Source organism: Trichosurus vulpecula, chromosome 1, assembly GCF_011100635.1.
Source record: "Trichosurus vulpecula isolate mTriVul1 chromosome 1, mTriVul1.pri, whole genome shotgun sequence".
In the NCBI taxonomy this organism is placed as follows: domain Eukaryota; kingdom Metazoa; phylum Chordata; class Mammalia; order Diprotodontia; family Phalangeridae; genus Trichosurus; species Trichosurus vulpecula.
Genome location: NC_050573.1, coordinates 90267013 through 90280983, shown reverse-complemented (window position 1 = coordinate 90280983; position 13971 = coordinate 90267013). Strand labels below are relative to the sequence as shown.

At 41.4% G+C, this 13971-nt stretch overlaps 1 pseudogene; it reads left to right on the top strand.

The window, feature by feature from the left end:
• Positions 1 to 211: 211 nt before the first annotated feature.
• Positions 212 to 13971, top strand: part of LOC118833957 — a 147007-nt pseudogene continuing 133247 nt past the window's right edge.

Below are 13971 nucleotides of genomic sequence, written 5' to 3'. Positions count from 1 at the left end.
CTCCAGGCCAGGTTCTGTTTTAACAACAAGCAGGAAAGCAGCAAGCCCTGGGGTTAGTTGGTCTGAGAGGATGCCTCAGCCCCAGCCACTGGAACTTGTCACCCCAGGATAGTGAGGGGAGTTGTGCCTTTGAGCCCAGGAAGACTATGGGAACCTCTGCTGACAAGGAACGCCAGACTCAGCTGTGTTGCGAGGAGTGATGGGGGCGAGAATGAACCAGCACACGCCTGGTGAGTGCAGAAGCAGTGGGGTAGAAAGCCCCTGGCTGTGGGCACTTACAGAAGGTTGGAGTTTGGCTTTGGTTTCAGGCTAGAGGAGAGATCTAAAGATCTGGGGCAAGAGGCACCAGTTCCCATACCCCAGGGCTAGAGGTGATTACAAAAATCAAGTTATTACTACCAAAAAAAAAATGCACAGGCAAAGGAGAAAGAATCCAACCATAGAAACCTATTACGGGAACAGAGCTGACTGAGGTTCATCTTCAGAGGATATTGAAGTAAAGAAACTCCCAAAGAGCAAAGTCAAATGGTCACTTGCCCAAAAAGAATTTATAGAAGATCTTAAAAAAGACTTTAAAAATCAAATGACAGAGATGGAGGAAAAACTAAAAAAATAAAAATAATCCAAGAAAAACAAGAAGGTTATGAAAGGAAAATCAACCAATTAGAAAAAGAGATCCAGAATCTCAAGGAGGAAAATGACACCTTGAAAATTAGAATTGGGCAAAGTGAAGCCAGTGAAATTATAAGAGATCAAGAAATAATTAAAAAATGGATAAGGAAGATTCTGAACATCACCTGGCAGGATAAAGTACCAGACACTGAGGTCCTTACTAGAACTAAACTGCCAGCATTCAAACTCTGCTTCAGAGAGTACAACTCCCATGGGCTGGCCACGTTGTTCGAGTACAAAAAGTATGCTTGCCAAAAGGACTATTTTATGGAGAACTCGTATAGGGCAAGCGTTCACATGGTGGTCAGAAGAAGCAATACAAGGACACTGTCAAGGTCTCAAGAACTTTGGAATTGACTGTGTGACATGAGAGACATTGGCACAGGACCACTCAGCATGGCGTTCCCACACAGAGAAAGTGCTGAGGTCTATGAGCAAAGCAGAATGGAAACAGCTCAAAGGAAACACAGGAGCACAAGTTTGGAGTATCCACCCCAAATGTTCACATGGACTATTTGTGGCTGACCTTTGGTAGAGGATTCTGAGTTCATGTTGGCCTGATCAGCTACAGTTGGGCACATTGAATCTAGATTCAAGCATAGTGATGTCATTTTGGTCCTCTTTGAGAACACAGGACAACAACCAACTAACCATGTACCCCCTAAAGGCAGGTTCCTTGAGGCTAGGTATTGAATCCTTCTAATGAGGTAATTATATATGTAGAGAATTTGCCCTATTTCTTTGTTTTTGAAACCCATAATGCCTGCTAGAACTTTTTCTACTAATAGCCTTTGGGTGAGTTGACCCACTTAAAGAGCAAAGGGGCAGATATAGAGGGCAATTGTAAATTCAGAACCTATCACTTTGGAAGCTGCTTGGCTAAATGACATTTCATATTAACAAAATTGCAGTTTGCTTTTCATTCTACATTGTTAAAAATCCATTGAGCCTATAAGTCAAGCAAGCAAATTACCTTTGCTGAGAAGGAAGACTGGAGTTCCAATTGGTCATAAGCCAAATGGATTCTGAGGGGTTTTTTTTCAAATTAGAGCATACCCTTAAATAGGCATGCTGAACCTAGAACACTAGAAAGAGACGACAGAGTTGTTGGGAAGTTATTTGCACAAATTCTCTTGATAGTGATTTCATAGTCCAAGGCTGAGACTTCCAGGTGCATTCAGACATGCTCAGTGAGTGAAAAGGCGTAGCTCAGGTAGCTTGGACAGAAATTAGAACCCTGTGCTTGAGATGCTGCTCAAGATGGTATACTCTACGATAGAAACACCATCCACGTGTCCCTACACTGTGACCTTGTGACAAGTGTTGCATGGATCTGAGGCTTTTTCTGAAAAAGAGAAAATTTTGGCTTAGATCTGACCTTGTCACTCCCCTACTCAGCCAGTAAACTCCAGTAACTCCCATTCCTTCTAGGATCAAATATAAATTTCTCTGTTTAGCTTTGAAAACCCTTCACACCCTGGCCCCGACCTCTTTTTCAGCCTCATTGAACATTCCTCCTCCCCCCACACTTCTACACCCAGCCAAATTGACCTCTCTGTTCTTCATACTCAACCCACTTCTGTACCTTTACAATAATTAGAACTGACATTTATATAGTACTTTGATCTTTGCAAAATGCTTCACAAATACAAATATCATCACATGTGACACTTAGGAGTCCTGAGAGGTAGGTGCTATAATTCTCCCCATTCTACAGTTGAGGAAACTGAGGCAGACAGAAGTTAAGTGACTCAACCAAGGTTAACACAGCTAAGTGTCTGCGGCTGGTTTTGAACTCAGGTCTTCTTGATTCCAGGCCCAGAGCTCTATCCACTGTGCTGCCTAACTGCTCTAAAGGACTTGAAAGAAAGACAGCTTTAGGAACTGAACAGATGGTTTAATAGATGGTATCTAAGAATGGGTTTTGGATTTTTGTTTGATAGATTCAAATCTCAGAATTTTGATGGGGTTCTGGCCAAGAATGGAGTGCGTCTAACAAGGTTTAGCAAACATGCATTTGCCTGATGTCTTGCAAATCTAAATATACATACACACAAATATATATGTATATGTATATATATACATACACACATCAATTTAGATTCATAGAAAGTAGCTCCATTTAAAAAAATAATAATAGCAGTAGGGATACCCAGGAATTTACTAGAAACAAAAATCTCCAAAAGAAGACAGCAGTAAAACCAATGGCCTTAGTTATCTATAATCAAAACCACAAAATATGGGTAAGAAACAAAATAAAATGAACATAGCAATGCAGAAAGGCAAATTTGACTTCAACAAATATCACTGAGTCTTGGTGGGGTGGATCCTATGACTGGAGTATGCTTCTGGAAGAATATACTCAAAAGGAACAAGAAAGGTAAAAGGAAGTGAGGGGGTAGGAAGACAAGTAGTATTTTATATCAAGAGGATATATCATATATATCTATGTCCATGCAAAAATTAGAGCATTTGATAATTTCTTGACTAGCCTTAATGACTATTTCAGCCTTTCATAGGTGAAGAAACCAATGAGGGGAATCTTTATTATGGATCTCACTCTCACCAACAAGAAGAAACAAGCTGTTGAAGTGTAACCAAGAGGGTAGGGTAGAATTTGTGAGAAGGAAGGAAAGGAAAGCCAGGAATAATCTGACATGCATTCTAGATTTGAGAGATCAGATTTCAAATTATTTAGAGCAAGAATAGGTAAGATCCCATGGCCTAAAAATTCTACAAGGTAAATTAACCCAGTAAGACTTGGAAGTTTTCTAGAGTGACATTCTGAAAACACAAAGTGAATTCTAATAAATAGAAAAATGGGGAGTTATCTAAAGATATCAGTATGGAGGCACAACTAAGTTTTTAAAAAGTTATGTACAGGAAAAACTTATATGAACTGATGCAGAGTGAAGTGAGCAGAACGTGGAGAACATTGTACACAGTAACAGTATTGCACAATGATGAATGATTTAGCTAGTTTCAGCAATACAGTGATCCAAGACAATTCTGAAGGACTTATGATGAAAAATGCTGTCCACCTCCAGAGAAAGAACTAATGGAGTCCAAATGCAGATCAAAACATAATGTTTTTCTCCTCCCTTCCTTCCTTCCTTCCTTCCTTCCTTCCTTCCTTCCTTCCTTCCTTCCTTCCTTCCTTCCTTCCTTCCTTCTTTCCTTCCTTCCTTCCTTCATTTCCTTCTTTCTTTTTTTGGTTTGAGTTTTCTTCCACAAAATGACTAATATGGAAATATGCAAAAATTGCACATGTACAACCTACATCAGATTGCTTACTGTCTCAGGGAGGAAGGAAGAGGAGGGAAGGAGAGAGAGAATTTGGAACTCAAAAATTTTTTAAAAGAATGTTAAAATTTGTTTTTACATGCAATTTGGGGAAAAACAAAGTATTTTTTTTCTTTTTTTGGAGGGGGGAAGGCAAGGCAATTGGGGTTAAATGACTTGCCCAAGGTCACACAGCTAGTAAGTGTGTCAAGTGCCTGAGGCTGGATTTGAACTCAGGTCCTCCTGACTCCAGGGCCAGTGTTCTACTCACAGCATCACCTAGATGCCCCAAAATGAAGAATTTTCAAAAAAAGATATGTACAAAAGATGGAAGCAAGAATTGGTAACATAAGATGAATACAAAAGTATGGCATAGTCTTGTAAAAATAGTAGCAGTGCTGGTAATGTTCACAGTGTGCTGAGGATGGTGAGAAAAGTTGACAATAAAAGGGTCATTGTTTTTCTTTTTAAACCAATCAATAAATCTTAAGTGCCTACTATGTGCCAGGCACTGTGCTAAGTGATGGGGATACAAAGAGTGGCAAAAGACAGTCCCTGCAAGGACCAGTGGTCATGGTGAATGGGATGATGATAATGGATGACAGAGAGAAGGCGGAGCTGTTCAACTCATTTTGTTTTTGTTTTCTGTGTCAGAGAAAATCATCTTTAGACTGGAAGGACTGGAACAAAAATGGCCCACTGGGAGTTGGTTGTAGGGAGATAGTAAAAGAGCCACTAGCTTCTTTGTCTGCAATGAAGTCATAAAGCCCAGATGAATGACATTGCAGGATCTGGCAGATGCAATTTGCTGGTGTCATGTTACTGAAAGAGCTGTGATTGTCAAAAGCCTTAGAAGGCTTGCAGAGAAGAGGAAGTATACCTTGGGGCTGGAGAAAGGTAAACATTGCCCTGATTAAAAATAAATAAATAAAAGGAGAGTAGCGTCTGCGGACTATAGGCCAGTGAGTCTGACTACTATTCCTAGGGAAAAATTTTAGGACATACAATTAATGGTTCGTAACAACTAGAAAAAGGAATGGTCCTCTCAGCATGACTTTATCAAGAACAGCTTTTGACAGGGCTACTGGAATGATAGATTAAGAGAAGATTATAGATATGGTTCACCACATTCTAGCCAAATGTTTGATAAAATTCTGTTATTCTTGTAGAAAAAAATGGAGAAATGTGTGCTAGATAATAGTACAGTTTGATTGATTCAGAACTTTCTGAATGACTAGACTGAAAGAGTAGTCATTAATAGTTTGAAGATCACTCTGAAGAAAATCTATAGTATAGAACTTCAGGGACAGAGATGTGCTGGTAAATGTTTAACAACTGACTTTCTGAAAAACACTTTTAAGTACACACTTTTAAGTTTAATCTGCATGACTGACATTTTCTCCATCATTTTTTCTAAAGTCTAGACAATCCACAAAACAATAAATCAAGCCCTGATTTGTAGTGTTTGCCAATGTCCAATTTCCAATTTGAGAGTACAGTGGATAGAGCACAGGGCCGAGTCAACAAGATCTGTGTTCAGATCCGACCTCAGATACTTCTTAGCTATGTCACCTTGGGCAAGTCATTAACCCCTATTTGTCTCAGTTCCTCATCTGTAAAATGGGGATACGCTGGAGAAGGCAATGGCAAACAGTATATTTGCCAAGATCTTCACTCACGTAAAGTCCAGCATGACTGAACAGCAAAAACAACAAAGGTGTAAATGCTTACACTGAAAATTTAACAATTGGAGGGGGGGAACTAGGTGGCCCGGTGAGTAGAGCACTGGCCCTGAAGTCAGGAGGACCTGAGTTCAAATCCAACTGCAGACACTTGACACACTTACCAGCTGTGTGACCTTTGGCAATCACTTAACCCCAGTTGTCCTGCCTTCCCCCCTGCAAAAAAAAAAAAATTAGCAATTGGTTAGCAGGTTTTAGAGGGCTAAAACAGCATACCCCTTTTCAGGAATCTGTAATAACCTCATAGAAACATTGTCAGTGATCAGAACAGTTCCCTTTGCACCCACAAAGCACGTTTCCGTTCCTCATACCAGGATGGGTCAAATTGATTCTACAGTCCTACACCTCCTCTCCTCTCAGCTACTAGGCACTGTGAATCCCCAACAAGTCATCAAGTCCTACAGGTCTAGTGACTCAAGAGGGACCTTGGATTTCCTCCCCCACCCCAGATTGTCTTCGGTCGCTCTGGGGGCACTTGGGTTATTTAAATTACCTGAAGCAGCATTTCATAGTGGATAGGCCGCTGGACTTGGGAGTCAAAAGGGCCTGGGCTCAAATCTCACTTCAGACACTTAATGGTTATCTGAGTTCATCTCCAAACTAGGACTTTAAAGCCCAGTTCAAATATCACCTTTTCCCAAGAAGTTCTACCTATTTACTCTCATCAATAATGATGTTCCCCCAACTCCCTTAAACCCCAAGTAATGTTTTGTTTTGCCCCTTTCTTATGCCTTTATAAATTATCATTGTGCATTGTAGTTATCTGAACATGGCTAATGCCTGGACCCCTTTCTAGATTTGGAACTCTCCGAGGTCAGGGGCTATGTCTTATTTCACATGTACATATCCCATGTGCTGACCTCAGGACTCTATACATTTCTTTTCTGGGGTGACCCAAACCTTGTATGACCTAAAGAAGGGATCATGTCAGCTCAAATCATACCACCCAGCCCAGCCAGCTTGCCAACAGGGAGAGGTTGGATGCTTGGCCAGGCGGGGTGCTCCTGGAATGGGAGATTAACACAGGTGATGATAAGTGGGAATGACCCACCCTTTGGCCCCAGGGGGCTGGTGCAATACAGACTCCCACAAAAGGAGCTGAGGAAAAAGACTGAGACTCAACCAGGTCAGGGCTGGAGTCAGCAAGCCTAGCTTTGACCCCAAATGCTTCTGCTCTCAATCAGTCCCTAAATTTCAATGCCAACTCCAATTTCTATATTACTTTGAGTTTATGTAACCTGTTGCCTAGAGCCCCAAATCTGAGTTCATATAGACTGGATTCAATCTTGTGAGCTTTTTCACAAGTCATTCTTTGGCTCATGCCCCCATTATTTCTCTCAATACCATACTAAGCCGGATGACACATGAATCAAAAGTCCTTTAATGAAACACAATAGCAAAGTGATTACAGGGAATTGAATCAGGTAAGAAAAACATTGAGCACTCATTACCGAATCACTACCTCCCCTACCCCAACCTCCCCATGACTCCTGGAAGAACTAGTCTCAACTTCCAATTAACCACTCTGTCTTACCATACCTTAGGAGAGGGAACATATCAGTTCATACTCAGACAGGTGCTAAGGGAAACCCACCACAGGAATTGGGAGTTCTGGCTTCTTGGCATAGTGCTTTAAGCTAATGAGTGACTTTTCTTGGGACCTGGAAGGGAAGCCATTCTGTCTCCCATGTTTCTGAAGATAGTCTTGCACCTCTTGTGTCTTCTTTTTATTGATGAATCAACAATCAACTGTGTTAGGTTTTGTACTAGATGCTTGGACAAAAAAAAGAAATAGTTTTGGCATCAGGGGGCTTGTATACTATTGGGAAAGGTAAAAATGTACATACATATGCATAGATAGATGCAAGATGATTTTTAGAAGAGGGAGGTAATAGCATCTGGGAAGATGAGTTAAAGTCTCATAAAGAAGGTGGGGCTAGAACTGACTTTTGAGGGAAACCAGGAATTCTACAAGGTAGAGGTGAAGAGGCAATGTATTCCAAGCATGAAGGGCAGTCTAAGGCACGGAAATGGGTTATGGAATATCATGCATGAGAAACAGGAAGAAGGCCGGGATACCTGGGCCAGAGAGTGTATTAAAGGGAGTAAGTTTGGAAGAGGTAAGTTAGGGCCAGGCTGTGAAGAGCTTTGATGCCTACCCAACCAGAATCCATTCTGGGTGATGCTGATATTGGGGCAGCTAGGTGGAACAGTGGATAGAATGCTGGTATTGGAATCAGGAAGATCCGAGTTCCAATTCGGTCCCAGATACTTCCTAGCTGTGTGACCTTGGGCAAGTTACTTAGCTCCTATTTGTCTCAGTTTCCCCATGAGTTATTCATTATAAAGCACTTACTGCAGTGCCTGGCACTACATAGATATTAGCAATTACTGTGAGGATAAAATAGGATAGTTCTAAGTATTTTATAAACATTAAAATACTGTGTAAATGCTAGTTATTTAAATGCTTTTTGCGTCCTGTTTTAGTCACCATATTTCGGCAGTGACATTGGCAACCCTGGGGAAGTCAAGAGGAGGGCTACCTAGAAACTGGGGGTACTAGGAATCAGGCTGTGGGAATACTGCATGAAAGAAATGAGAATGTTTAACCTGGAGAAGAAAAGATTTAGAGGGAGACCTGATACCTAGATTCAAATATTTTAAAAGCTACCATTAGAAAAATGGAGCACACAAGTTTCTCTTTACTGAGGACTTTGACTCACACTTCACCAAAAAATAATTGAGGCCGTTCATAAAAGGAATATCTTCTTCCTTCCTCCTCCTTATCGCACATCCCTCTGACATCATTTCCCACTTCCTCTTCATTTTCTGATGATGATGTAACCCTTTTTCTTGCCAAGGCCAACCCCGCTACATGCACACTTGACCCTATTCCTGCCCATCTTCTCTAGCAGATTGTCTTCATCACCATCCTCACTCTCTCTAATATTTAGTCTCTCCCTAACTACTAACTCCTTCTCTGATGCTTATAAACATGCCCATGCCTCCTCTGTCCTTAAAAAATAAAACAACCACAAAAAGACAACCCTTCCCAGATCCTACCATACCCATCAGCTACTGTTCTAATTTTCTCTTCCCTATTGAAGTTAATCTCTTTGGAAAAGCTGTCTACACTCCATGCCTCCACTTCCTTTTCTCATTCCTATCAAATCCTCTGCAATCTAGCTTCCAGCCTCCTCATTCAACTGAAACTGCCCTCTCCAAAGTTAACCAGTGATCTCTTAATTCCTAAGTTAAGATATTACGTCATTCTCCATCCTCACCCCTCTTGACCTCTCTACAGCATTTGCCACTGTTGACCACCTTTTCCTCCAGGATACTCTCTCCTCTCTGAGTCTTTATGACTTCTCCGATCCTCCTCTGACCTGTCTAATTGTTGCTTTTCAGTCTCTTTTGCTGGATTTTCATCCATATCATGTACACTAATTTGAGTGTTCTGTAAGGCTCTATATATAGTGGAACTTCTCTCTTCTCCCACACAGGATACTCCATTTCCTTTTTCGGTATCTTGCACTGATTGTTCTTTCTCTATGCCTGGAATGCCCTCCTTTCCAAACTTCAACTCTAAGAATCCTGGGCTTCCTATAATACTCAGTTCAAATACCTTCCCTGGTCATCATTCCCTTCGTCACTACCCTACCCGTCCACCTCACCCCCACCCCAACTACTGTGCTATCATTCCCTTTAGTTATTTTGAATTGGGTCTGTATTTATCTTGTATTCTCCATTTTATATATGCTGTCTCCCCCATTAGAATGTAAGCTCCTTGAGGGCAGGGGCTGCTTTTGCCTTTTCTTTGTATCACCAGGTCTAGGACAGTACCTGGAACATAGGAAGCATTGAATAAACGCTTGTGATTGACTGATGCTTGGGTTGCACCAGAGGGCAATATTAAGACAAATGAAGAAGGATTATTAGGAAATGATTATTATTAATTATTATTAAGAGGAATTATTAGGAAAACCTGCAGCTACAAATGAATGGGCTACCTCATGAAATAATGTATTTTCAATTATGGGACATGTCCAAACAGAGACTAGATGTGACGCCGTGTTAGGAATTGTAGATGCTATGATGCTAGCCTCAGGATTAAACATAGTTCCTCATTCAAGGTCTTCCATTAATCTGGTCCTATCCTTTAACGTCATAGAATATAGACCTGAAAGACACTTCAGAGGGCATCTAGCCTGATCCTTACGTAAAGCATAAAACACATTTACAGCATCCTTATGAAACGTGGCCAGCTAGCCTCTGCTTGAGCACTTCTGGTGATAGGAAGCTCACTACTTCAAGCAGGGTGGTTCCTTTCAGAGAAAGCAAACAAGAATCACATGACCTCTCTGTGCCTCACTTTCTTCATCCATAAAATGGGGCTGCTATCCCACAGGCCTGGTGTGGAGAAAATATTCTGTAAACTCTGTAAACTACCCTTCTTCTTGCTTCATTTTGTATTTTGGTCCTTTGTGGGACAACTCTGGTTTTCCCCAAGAGCATTACCTTCTTTTTATAGATGAAAAATAAGGCAGGGATAGAAAAGTAGTTTTGTTGAAGGCTACCACCTCAGACACTTATAAGCTGTGTGACCCTGGGCAAGTCACCTAACTCTGTTTGCCTCAGTTTCCTCATCTGTCATATGAGCTGGAGAAGGAAATGGCAAAACTACTCTAGTATCTTTGCCAAGCAAACCCCAAAAGGGGTCACAGAGAATCAGACACAACTGAACAACAACAACACTGATGCTAAGTTATCTAATTAGGATCCAGCCCCAGGTCTTTTGGCTATAAATCCAGGGCTTGGTTACCTGTTTCACGCTGTTTCCCAAGAACTCTGGGAGAGAGGTGATGCAAATTGGATTACCCCGACTTTGTAGAGAATAAGACAGAGGGTTAGGAGGATTGTCAGGAAGTAGTATACCCCAGACTTGAGAAGCATCATGATGTCACGGCAAGAGGACCAGATGTGGCTTGGTGTTCCCAGCTCTGTCACATATTAACTGTTAGACTATATATAACAACAACATTAATAATAGCTAGCATTCACAAACAAAGTCAATACAACCGAGATTAGGAGGGAAGCAGAAAACTGGAAAAGAAATTTTATAGCCAGCTTCTCTGATAAAGGCCTCATATTTAAAATGTATAGAGAACTGAGTCAAATTTATAAGAATACAAGTCATTCCCCAATTAATAAACAGTCAAAGGATATGAACAGGCAGTTTTCAGAGGAAGAAATTAAAATTATATATAGTCATATGAGAAAATGCTCTAAATCACTGTTGATTAGAGAAATGCAAATTAAAACAACTGAGGCACTACATCACACCTATCAGATTGGCTAACATGAAACAACAGGAAAATGATAAATGCTGGAAGAGATGTGGGACAACTGGAACATTAATGCATTGCTGGTGGAGTTGTGAACTGATCCAACTTTGGAACTATGCCCAAAGGGCTATAAAACTGTGCATACCTTTTGATCCAGCAATACCACTTCTAGGTCTATATCTCATAGGGATCATACAAATGGGAAAAGGACCCACATGTACAAAAATATTTATAGCAGCTCTTTTTGTAGTGGTAAAAAATTGGAAACTGAGAGGATGCCCATCAATTGGGAAATGGCTGAACAAGTTATAGTATATGAATGTAATGGAATACTATTGTGCTATAAGAACTGATGAGCAGGCAGACTTCAGAAAAACCTGGAAAGTCTTCTGTGAACTGGTGCTGAGTAAAGTGAGCAGAGAACACCGTACACAGTAACAGCCACATTATGTCACGACTAGCTTTGATAGACTTATCTCTTCTTAGCAATGCAAGGATCTAAGATAGCTCCAAAAGTCTCATGAAGGAAAACGCTGTCCACATCCAGAAAAAGAGTTATGGAATCTGAGTGTAGAGTGAAGAGTATTAAGTGCTCTCTCTTTTTTGTTTTGTTTTGTTTTGTTTCTTCTTTCTCGTGCTTTCTTCCATCGGTTCTGATTCTTCTTTACAATATGACTAGTGTGAAAATATATTTAATATGAATGTACATGTTGAGCCTATGTCAAATTTACACACCGTCTTGGATTGGGGGGGAGGGGGGAGATGGGGGGGGAATTTGGAACTCAAAATCTTATGGAAGTGAATGTTAAAACCTAAAAATAAATAAATACTTTTTTTTAAAGACACCTTTATTTATTTATTTTTGGACAGGGCAATTAGGGTTAAGTGACTTGCCCAAGGTCGCACAGCTGCTATATGTGTCAAGTGTCTGAGGCCACATTTGGACTTAGGTCCTCCTGACTCCAGGGCCGGTGCTCTACTCACTGTGCCACCTAGCTGCCCCTAATAAATACTTTTTTAAAAAGAAAAGAAAATACAGAAAAACTGGAAACCTGGGGAGAAACTAGAAAAAATAATAGCTAGCATTTATATGGCTTTTTAAGTTTCACAAAGTGCTTTACAAATATCACCTCATTTTATCCCTACAACAGTTCTGGAAAGTAAGTGCTATTATCATCTCCATTTTACAGATGAAGGAACTGAGGTAGACAGAGGTTAAGTGACTTGCCAGGGTCACCCAATTAATTAGTGTCTGAGTCTATATTTGAACTCAGGTCTTCCTGGCACCAGGTCCAGACTGTGAAACTACTTCCCCAGTCTCCATTCCCTTCCTAACTCAGACCCCTCCTTTTCCACAATCTGGCTAGCAGCTTCTGTGGGGGTGTAAGATCCACCAACAGCCAGGACCCAGAAAACTGCCAGCACGCTGCAGAAGCACAGGTTCTTTTTATCTGCTTTAGTAAGGAAAGCAATGTTTGAGGGGTTGACAAGCTTACTTTAATTCAGCACACAAATATCATTCACTTAGTTCAGGGGGAAAAAGCTAGCACCCTGAACTTCAGAATAAAATACAAACAAAGTACAAACATCAACAGACAGACCTTGTCTGATTCAAATCCCAATACATAGTTACCAGAGTTTAACAAAGTCTCAGCATCTGGGTTACAAGCTGGAGGGCTCCTAGCTACAGCTGCCCAGAGTCTCTGCCTCAGCACCACCACGAGTGAGAGCCCCACGCAAATGGCTCTGTCCTCTCTTCTTATAGGGCTTCAGCTATCATCAAACGTCATCTGAATGACCAGAACTTAGGCTGCTATGATTGGCTCTTGAGTTAGCACCACCCCTTGGTACCCTGAGAGCTTCACACCCACATAGGCTTAGCACCTAATAGGGGTTTGGGCCTGGGGCTTAGTACCTAGTAAGGCTCAAGCTGGGCTCTTAGCCAGCCCCACCTTGGGCCCCACCCTAGTCACCAATCCACACCCACATAGGTTCTACACCTAATAGGGGTTTGGGCGTGGGGCTTAGCACCTAGTAAGACTCAATGAAATACACTGACTTACTCAAAGGAAACAAAAGCCAAACTCTTCAAGGGCACTTGGGTGAACTAAGTGCTAAGAGCCCATTTTGCTTACTAACACACCTCCCCACCTCCACCCCATAACTACTAGTACCATCATCCTCTCTAAAGTTATTTGCTTCTTGGGGTAAGATATTGCTTGAGCTTCAGTTTCTGCAGCACTAAAATGGGCATTTCACAGGTCTGGCCCCTGATCTAGGAGAACAAGTCACCTTCCCTAATCTGGGTTATCTTCGATTTCTCCTGTCTCCCTCTTGTTTGTACATTGCTATTTTTCCTGTGGACTCTTCCATTCAGACTGTGAGGTCCTGGAGAGCAGGGACTGTCTTTTGCTTTTCTTTGTATCCCCAGCACTCAGCACAATGCCTGATACCCAGTTGGCACTTAATGAATGTTTCTTGATTTGACTTTAGGTGACAAGTCTTCAGACATATCTGCAAGCAATGATCATGTCACTGTTACTCTCCAGTCCAGTCCAGATTGGTTCCTTCAACTGATCCCTGGATAACATGGTTTTCAGGTCTCTCATTGTCCTGGTAACATTTTGGCTTGTCAATGTCCTTCCTGAGATGTAGTAACCAGAAATGAGTACAATACTTCAGGCAGTGGTCAGCAAAATTACCACTTATCTCAACTCCCTCACTAGAGATACCAGATTGCTGTTAATCATTCTAATACCTCAGTCTCTCAGCCTGTCCTGTTCCCCAGGAGGGACCTTTAAAGGACAATGGACAGGGAATTAAGGCTTTGAGGTTCCTAGTTTCCTGGCTCTGCCAGGTCTCTCTGCAAGTCTCTCTCTCCCTCTCTGTCTCTCCTTCTCTTCTCTTCTCTTCTCTTCTCTTCTCTTCTC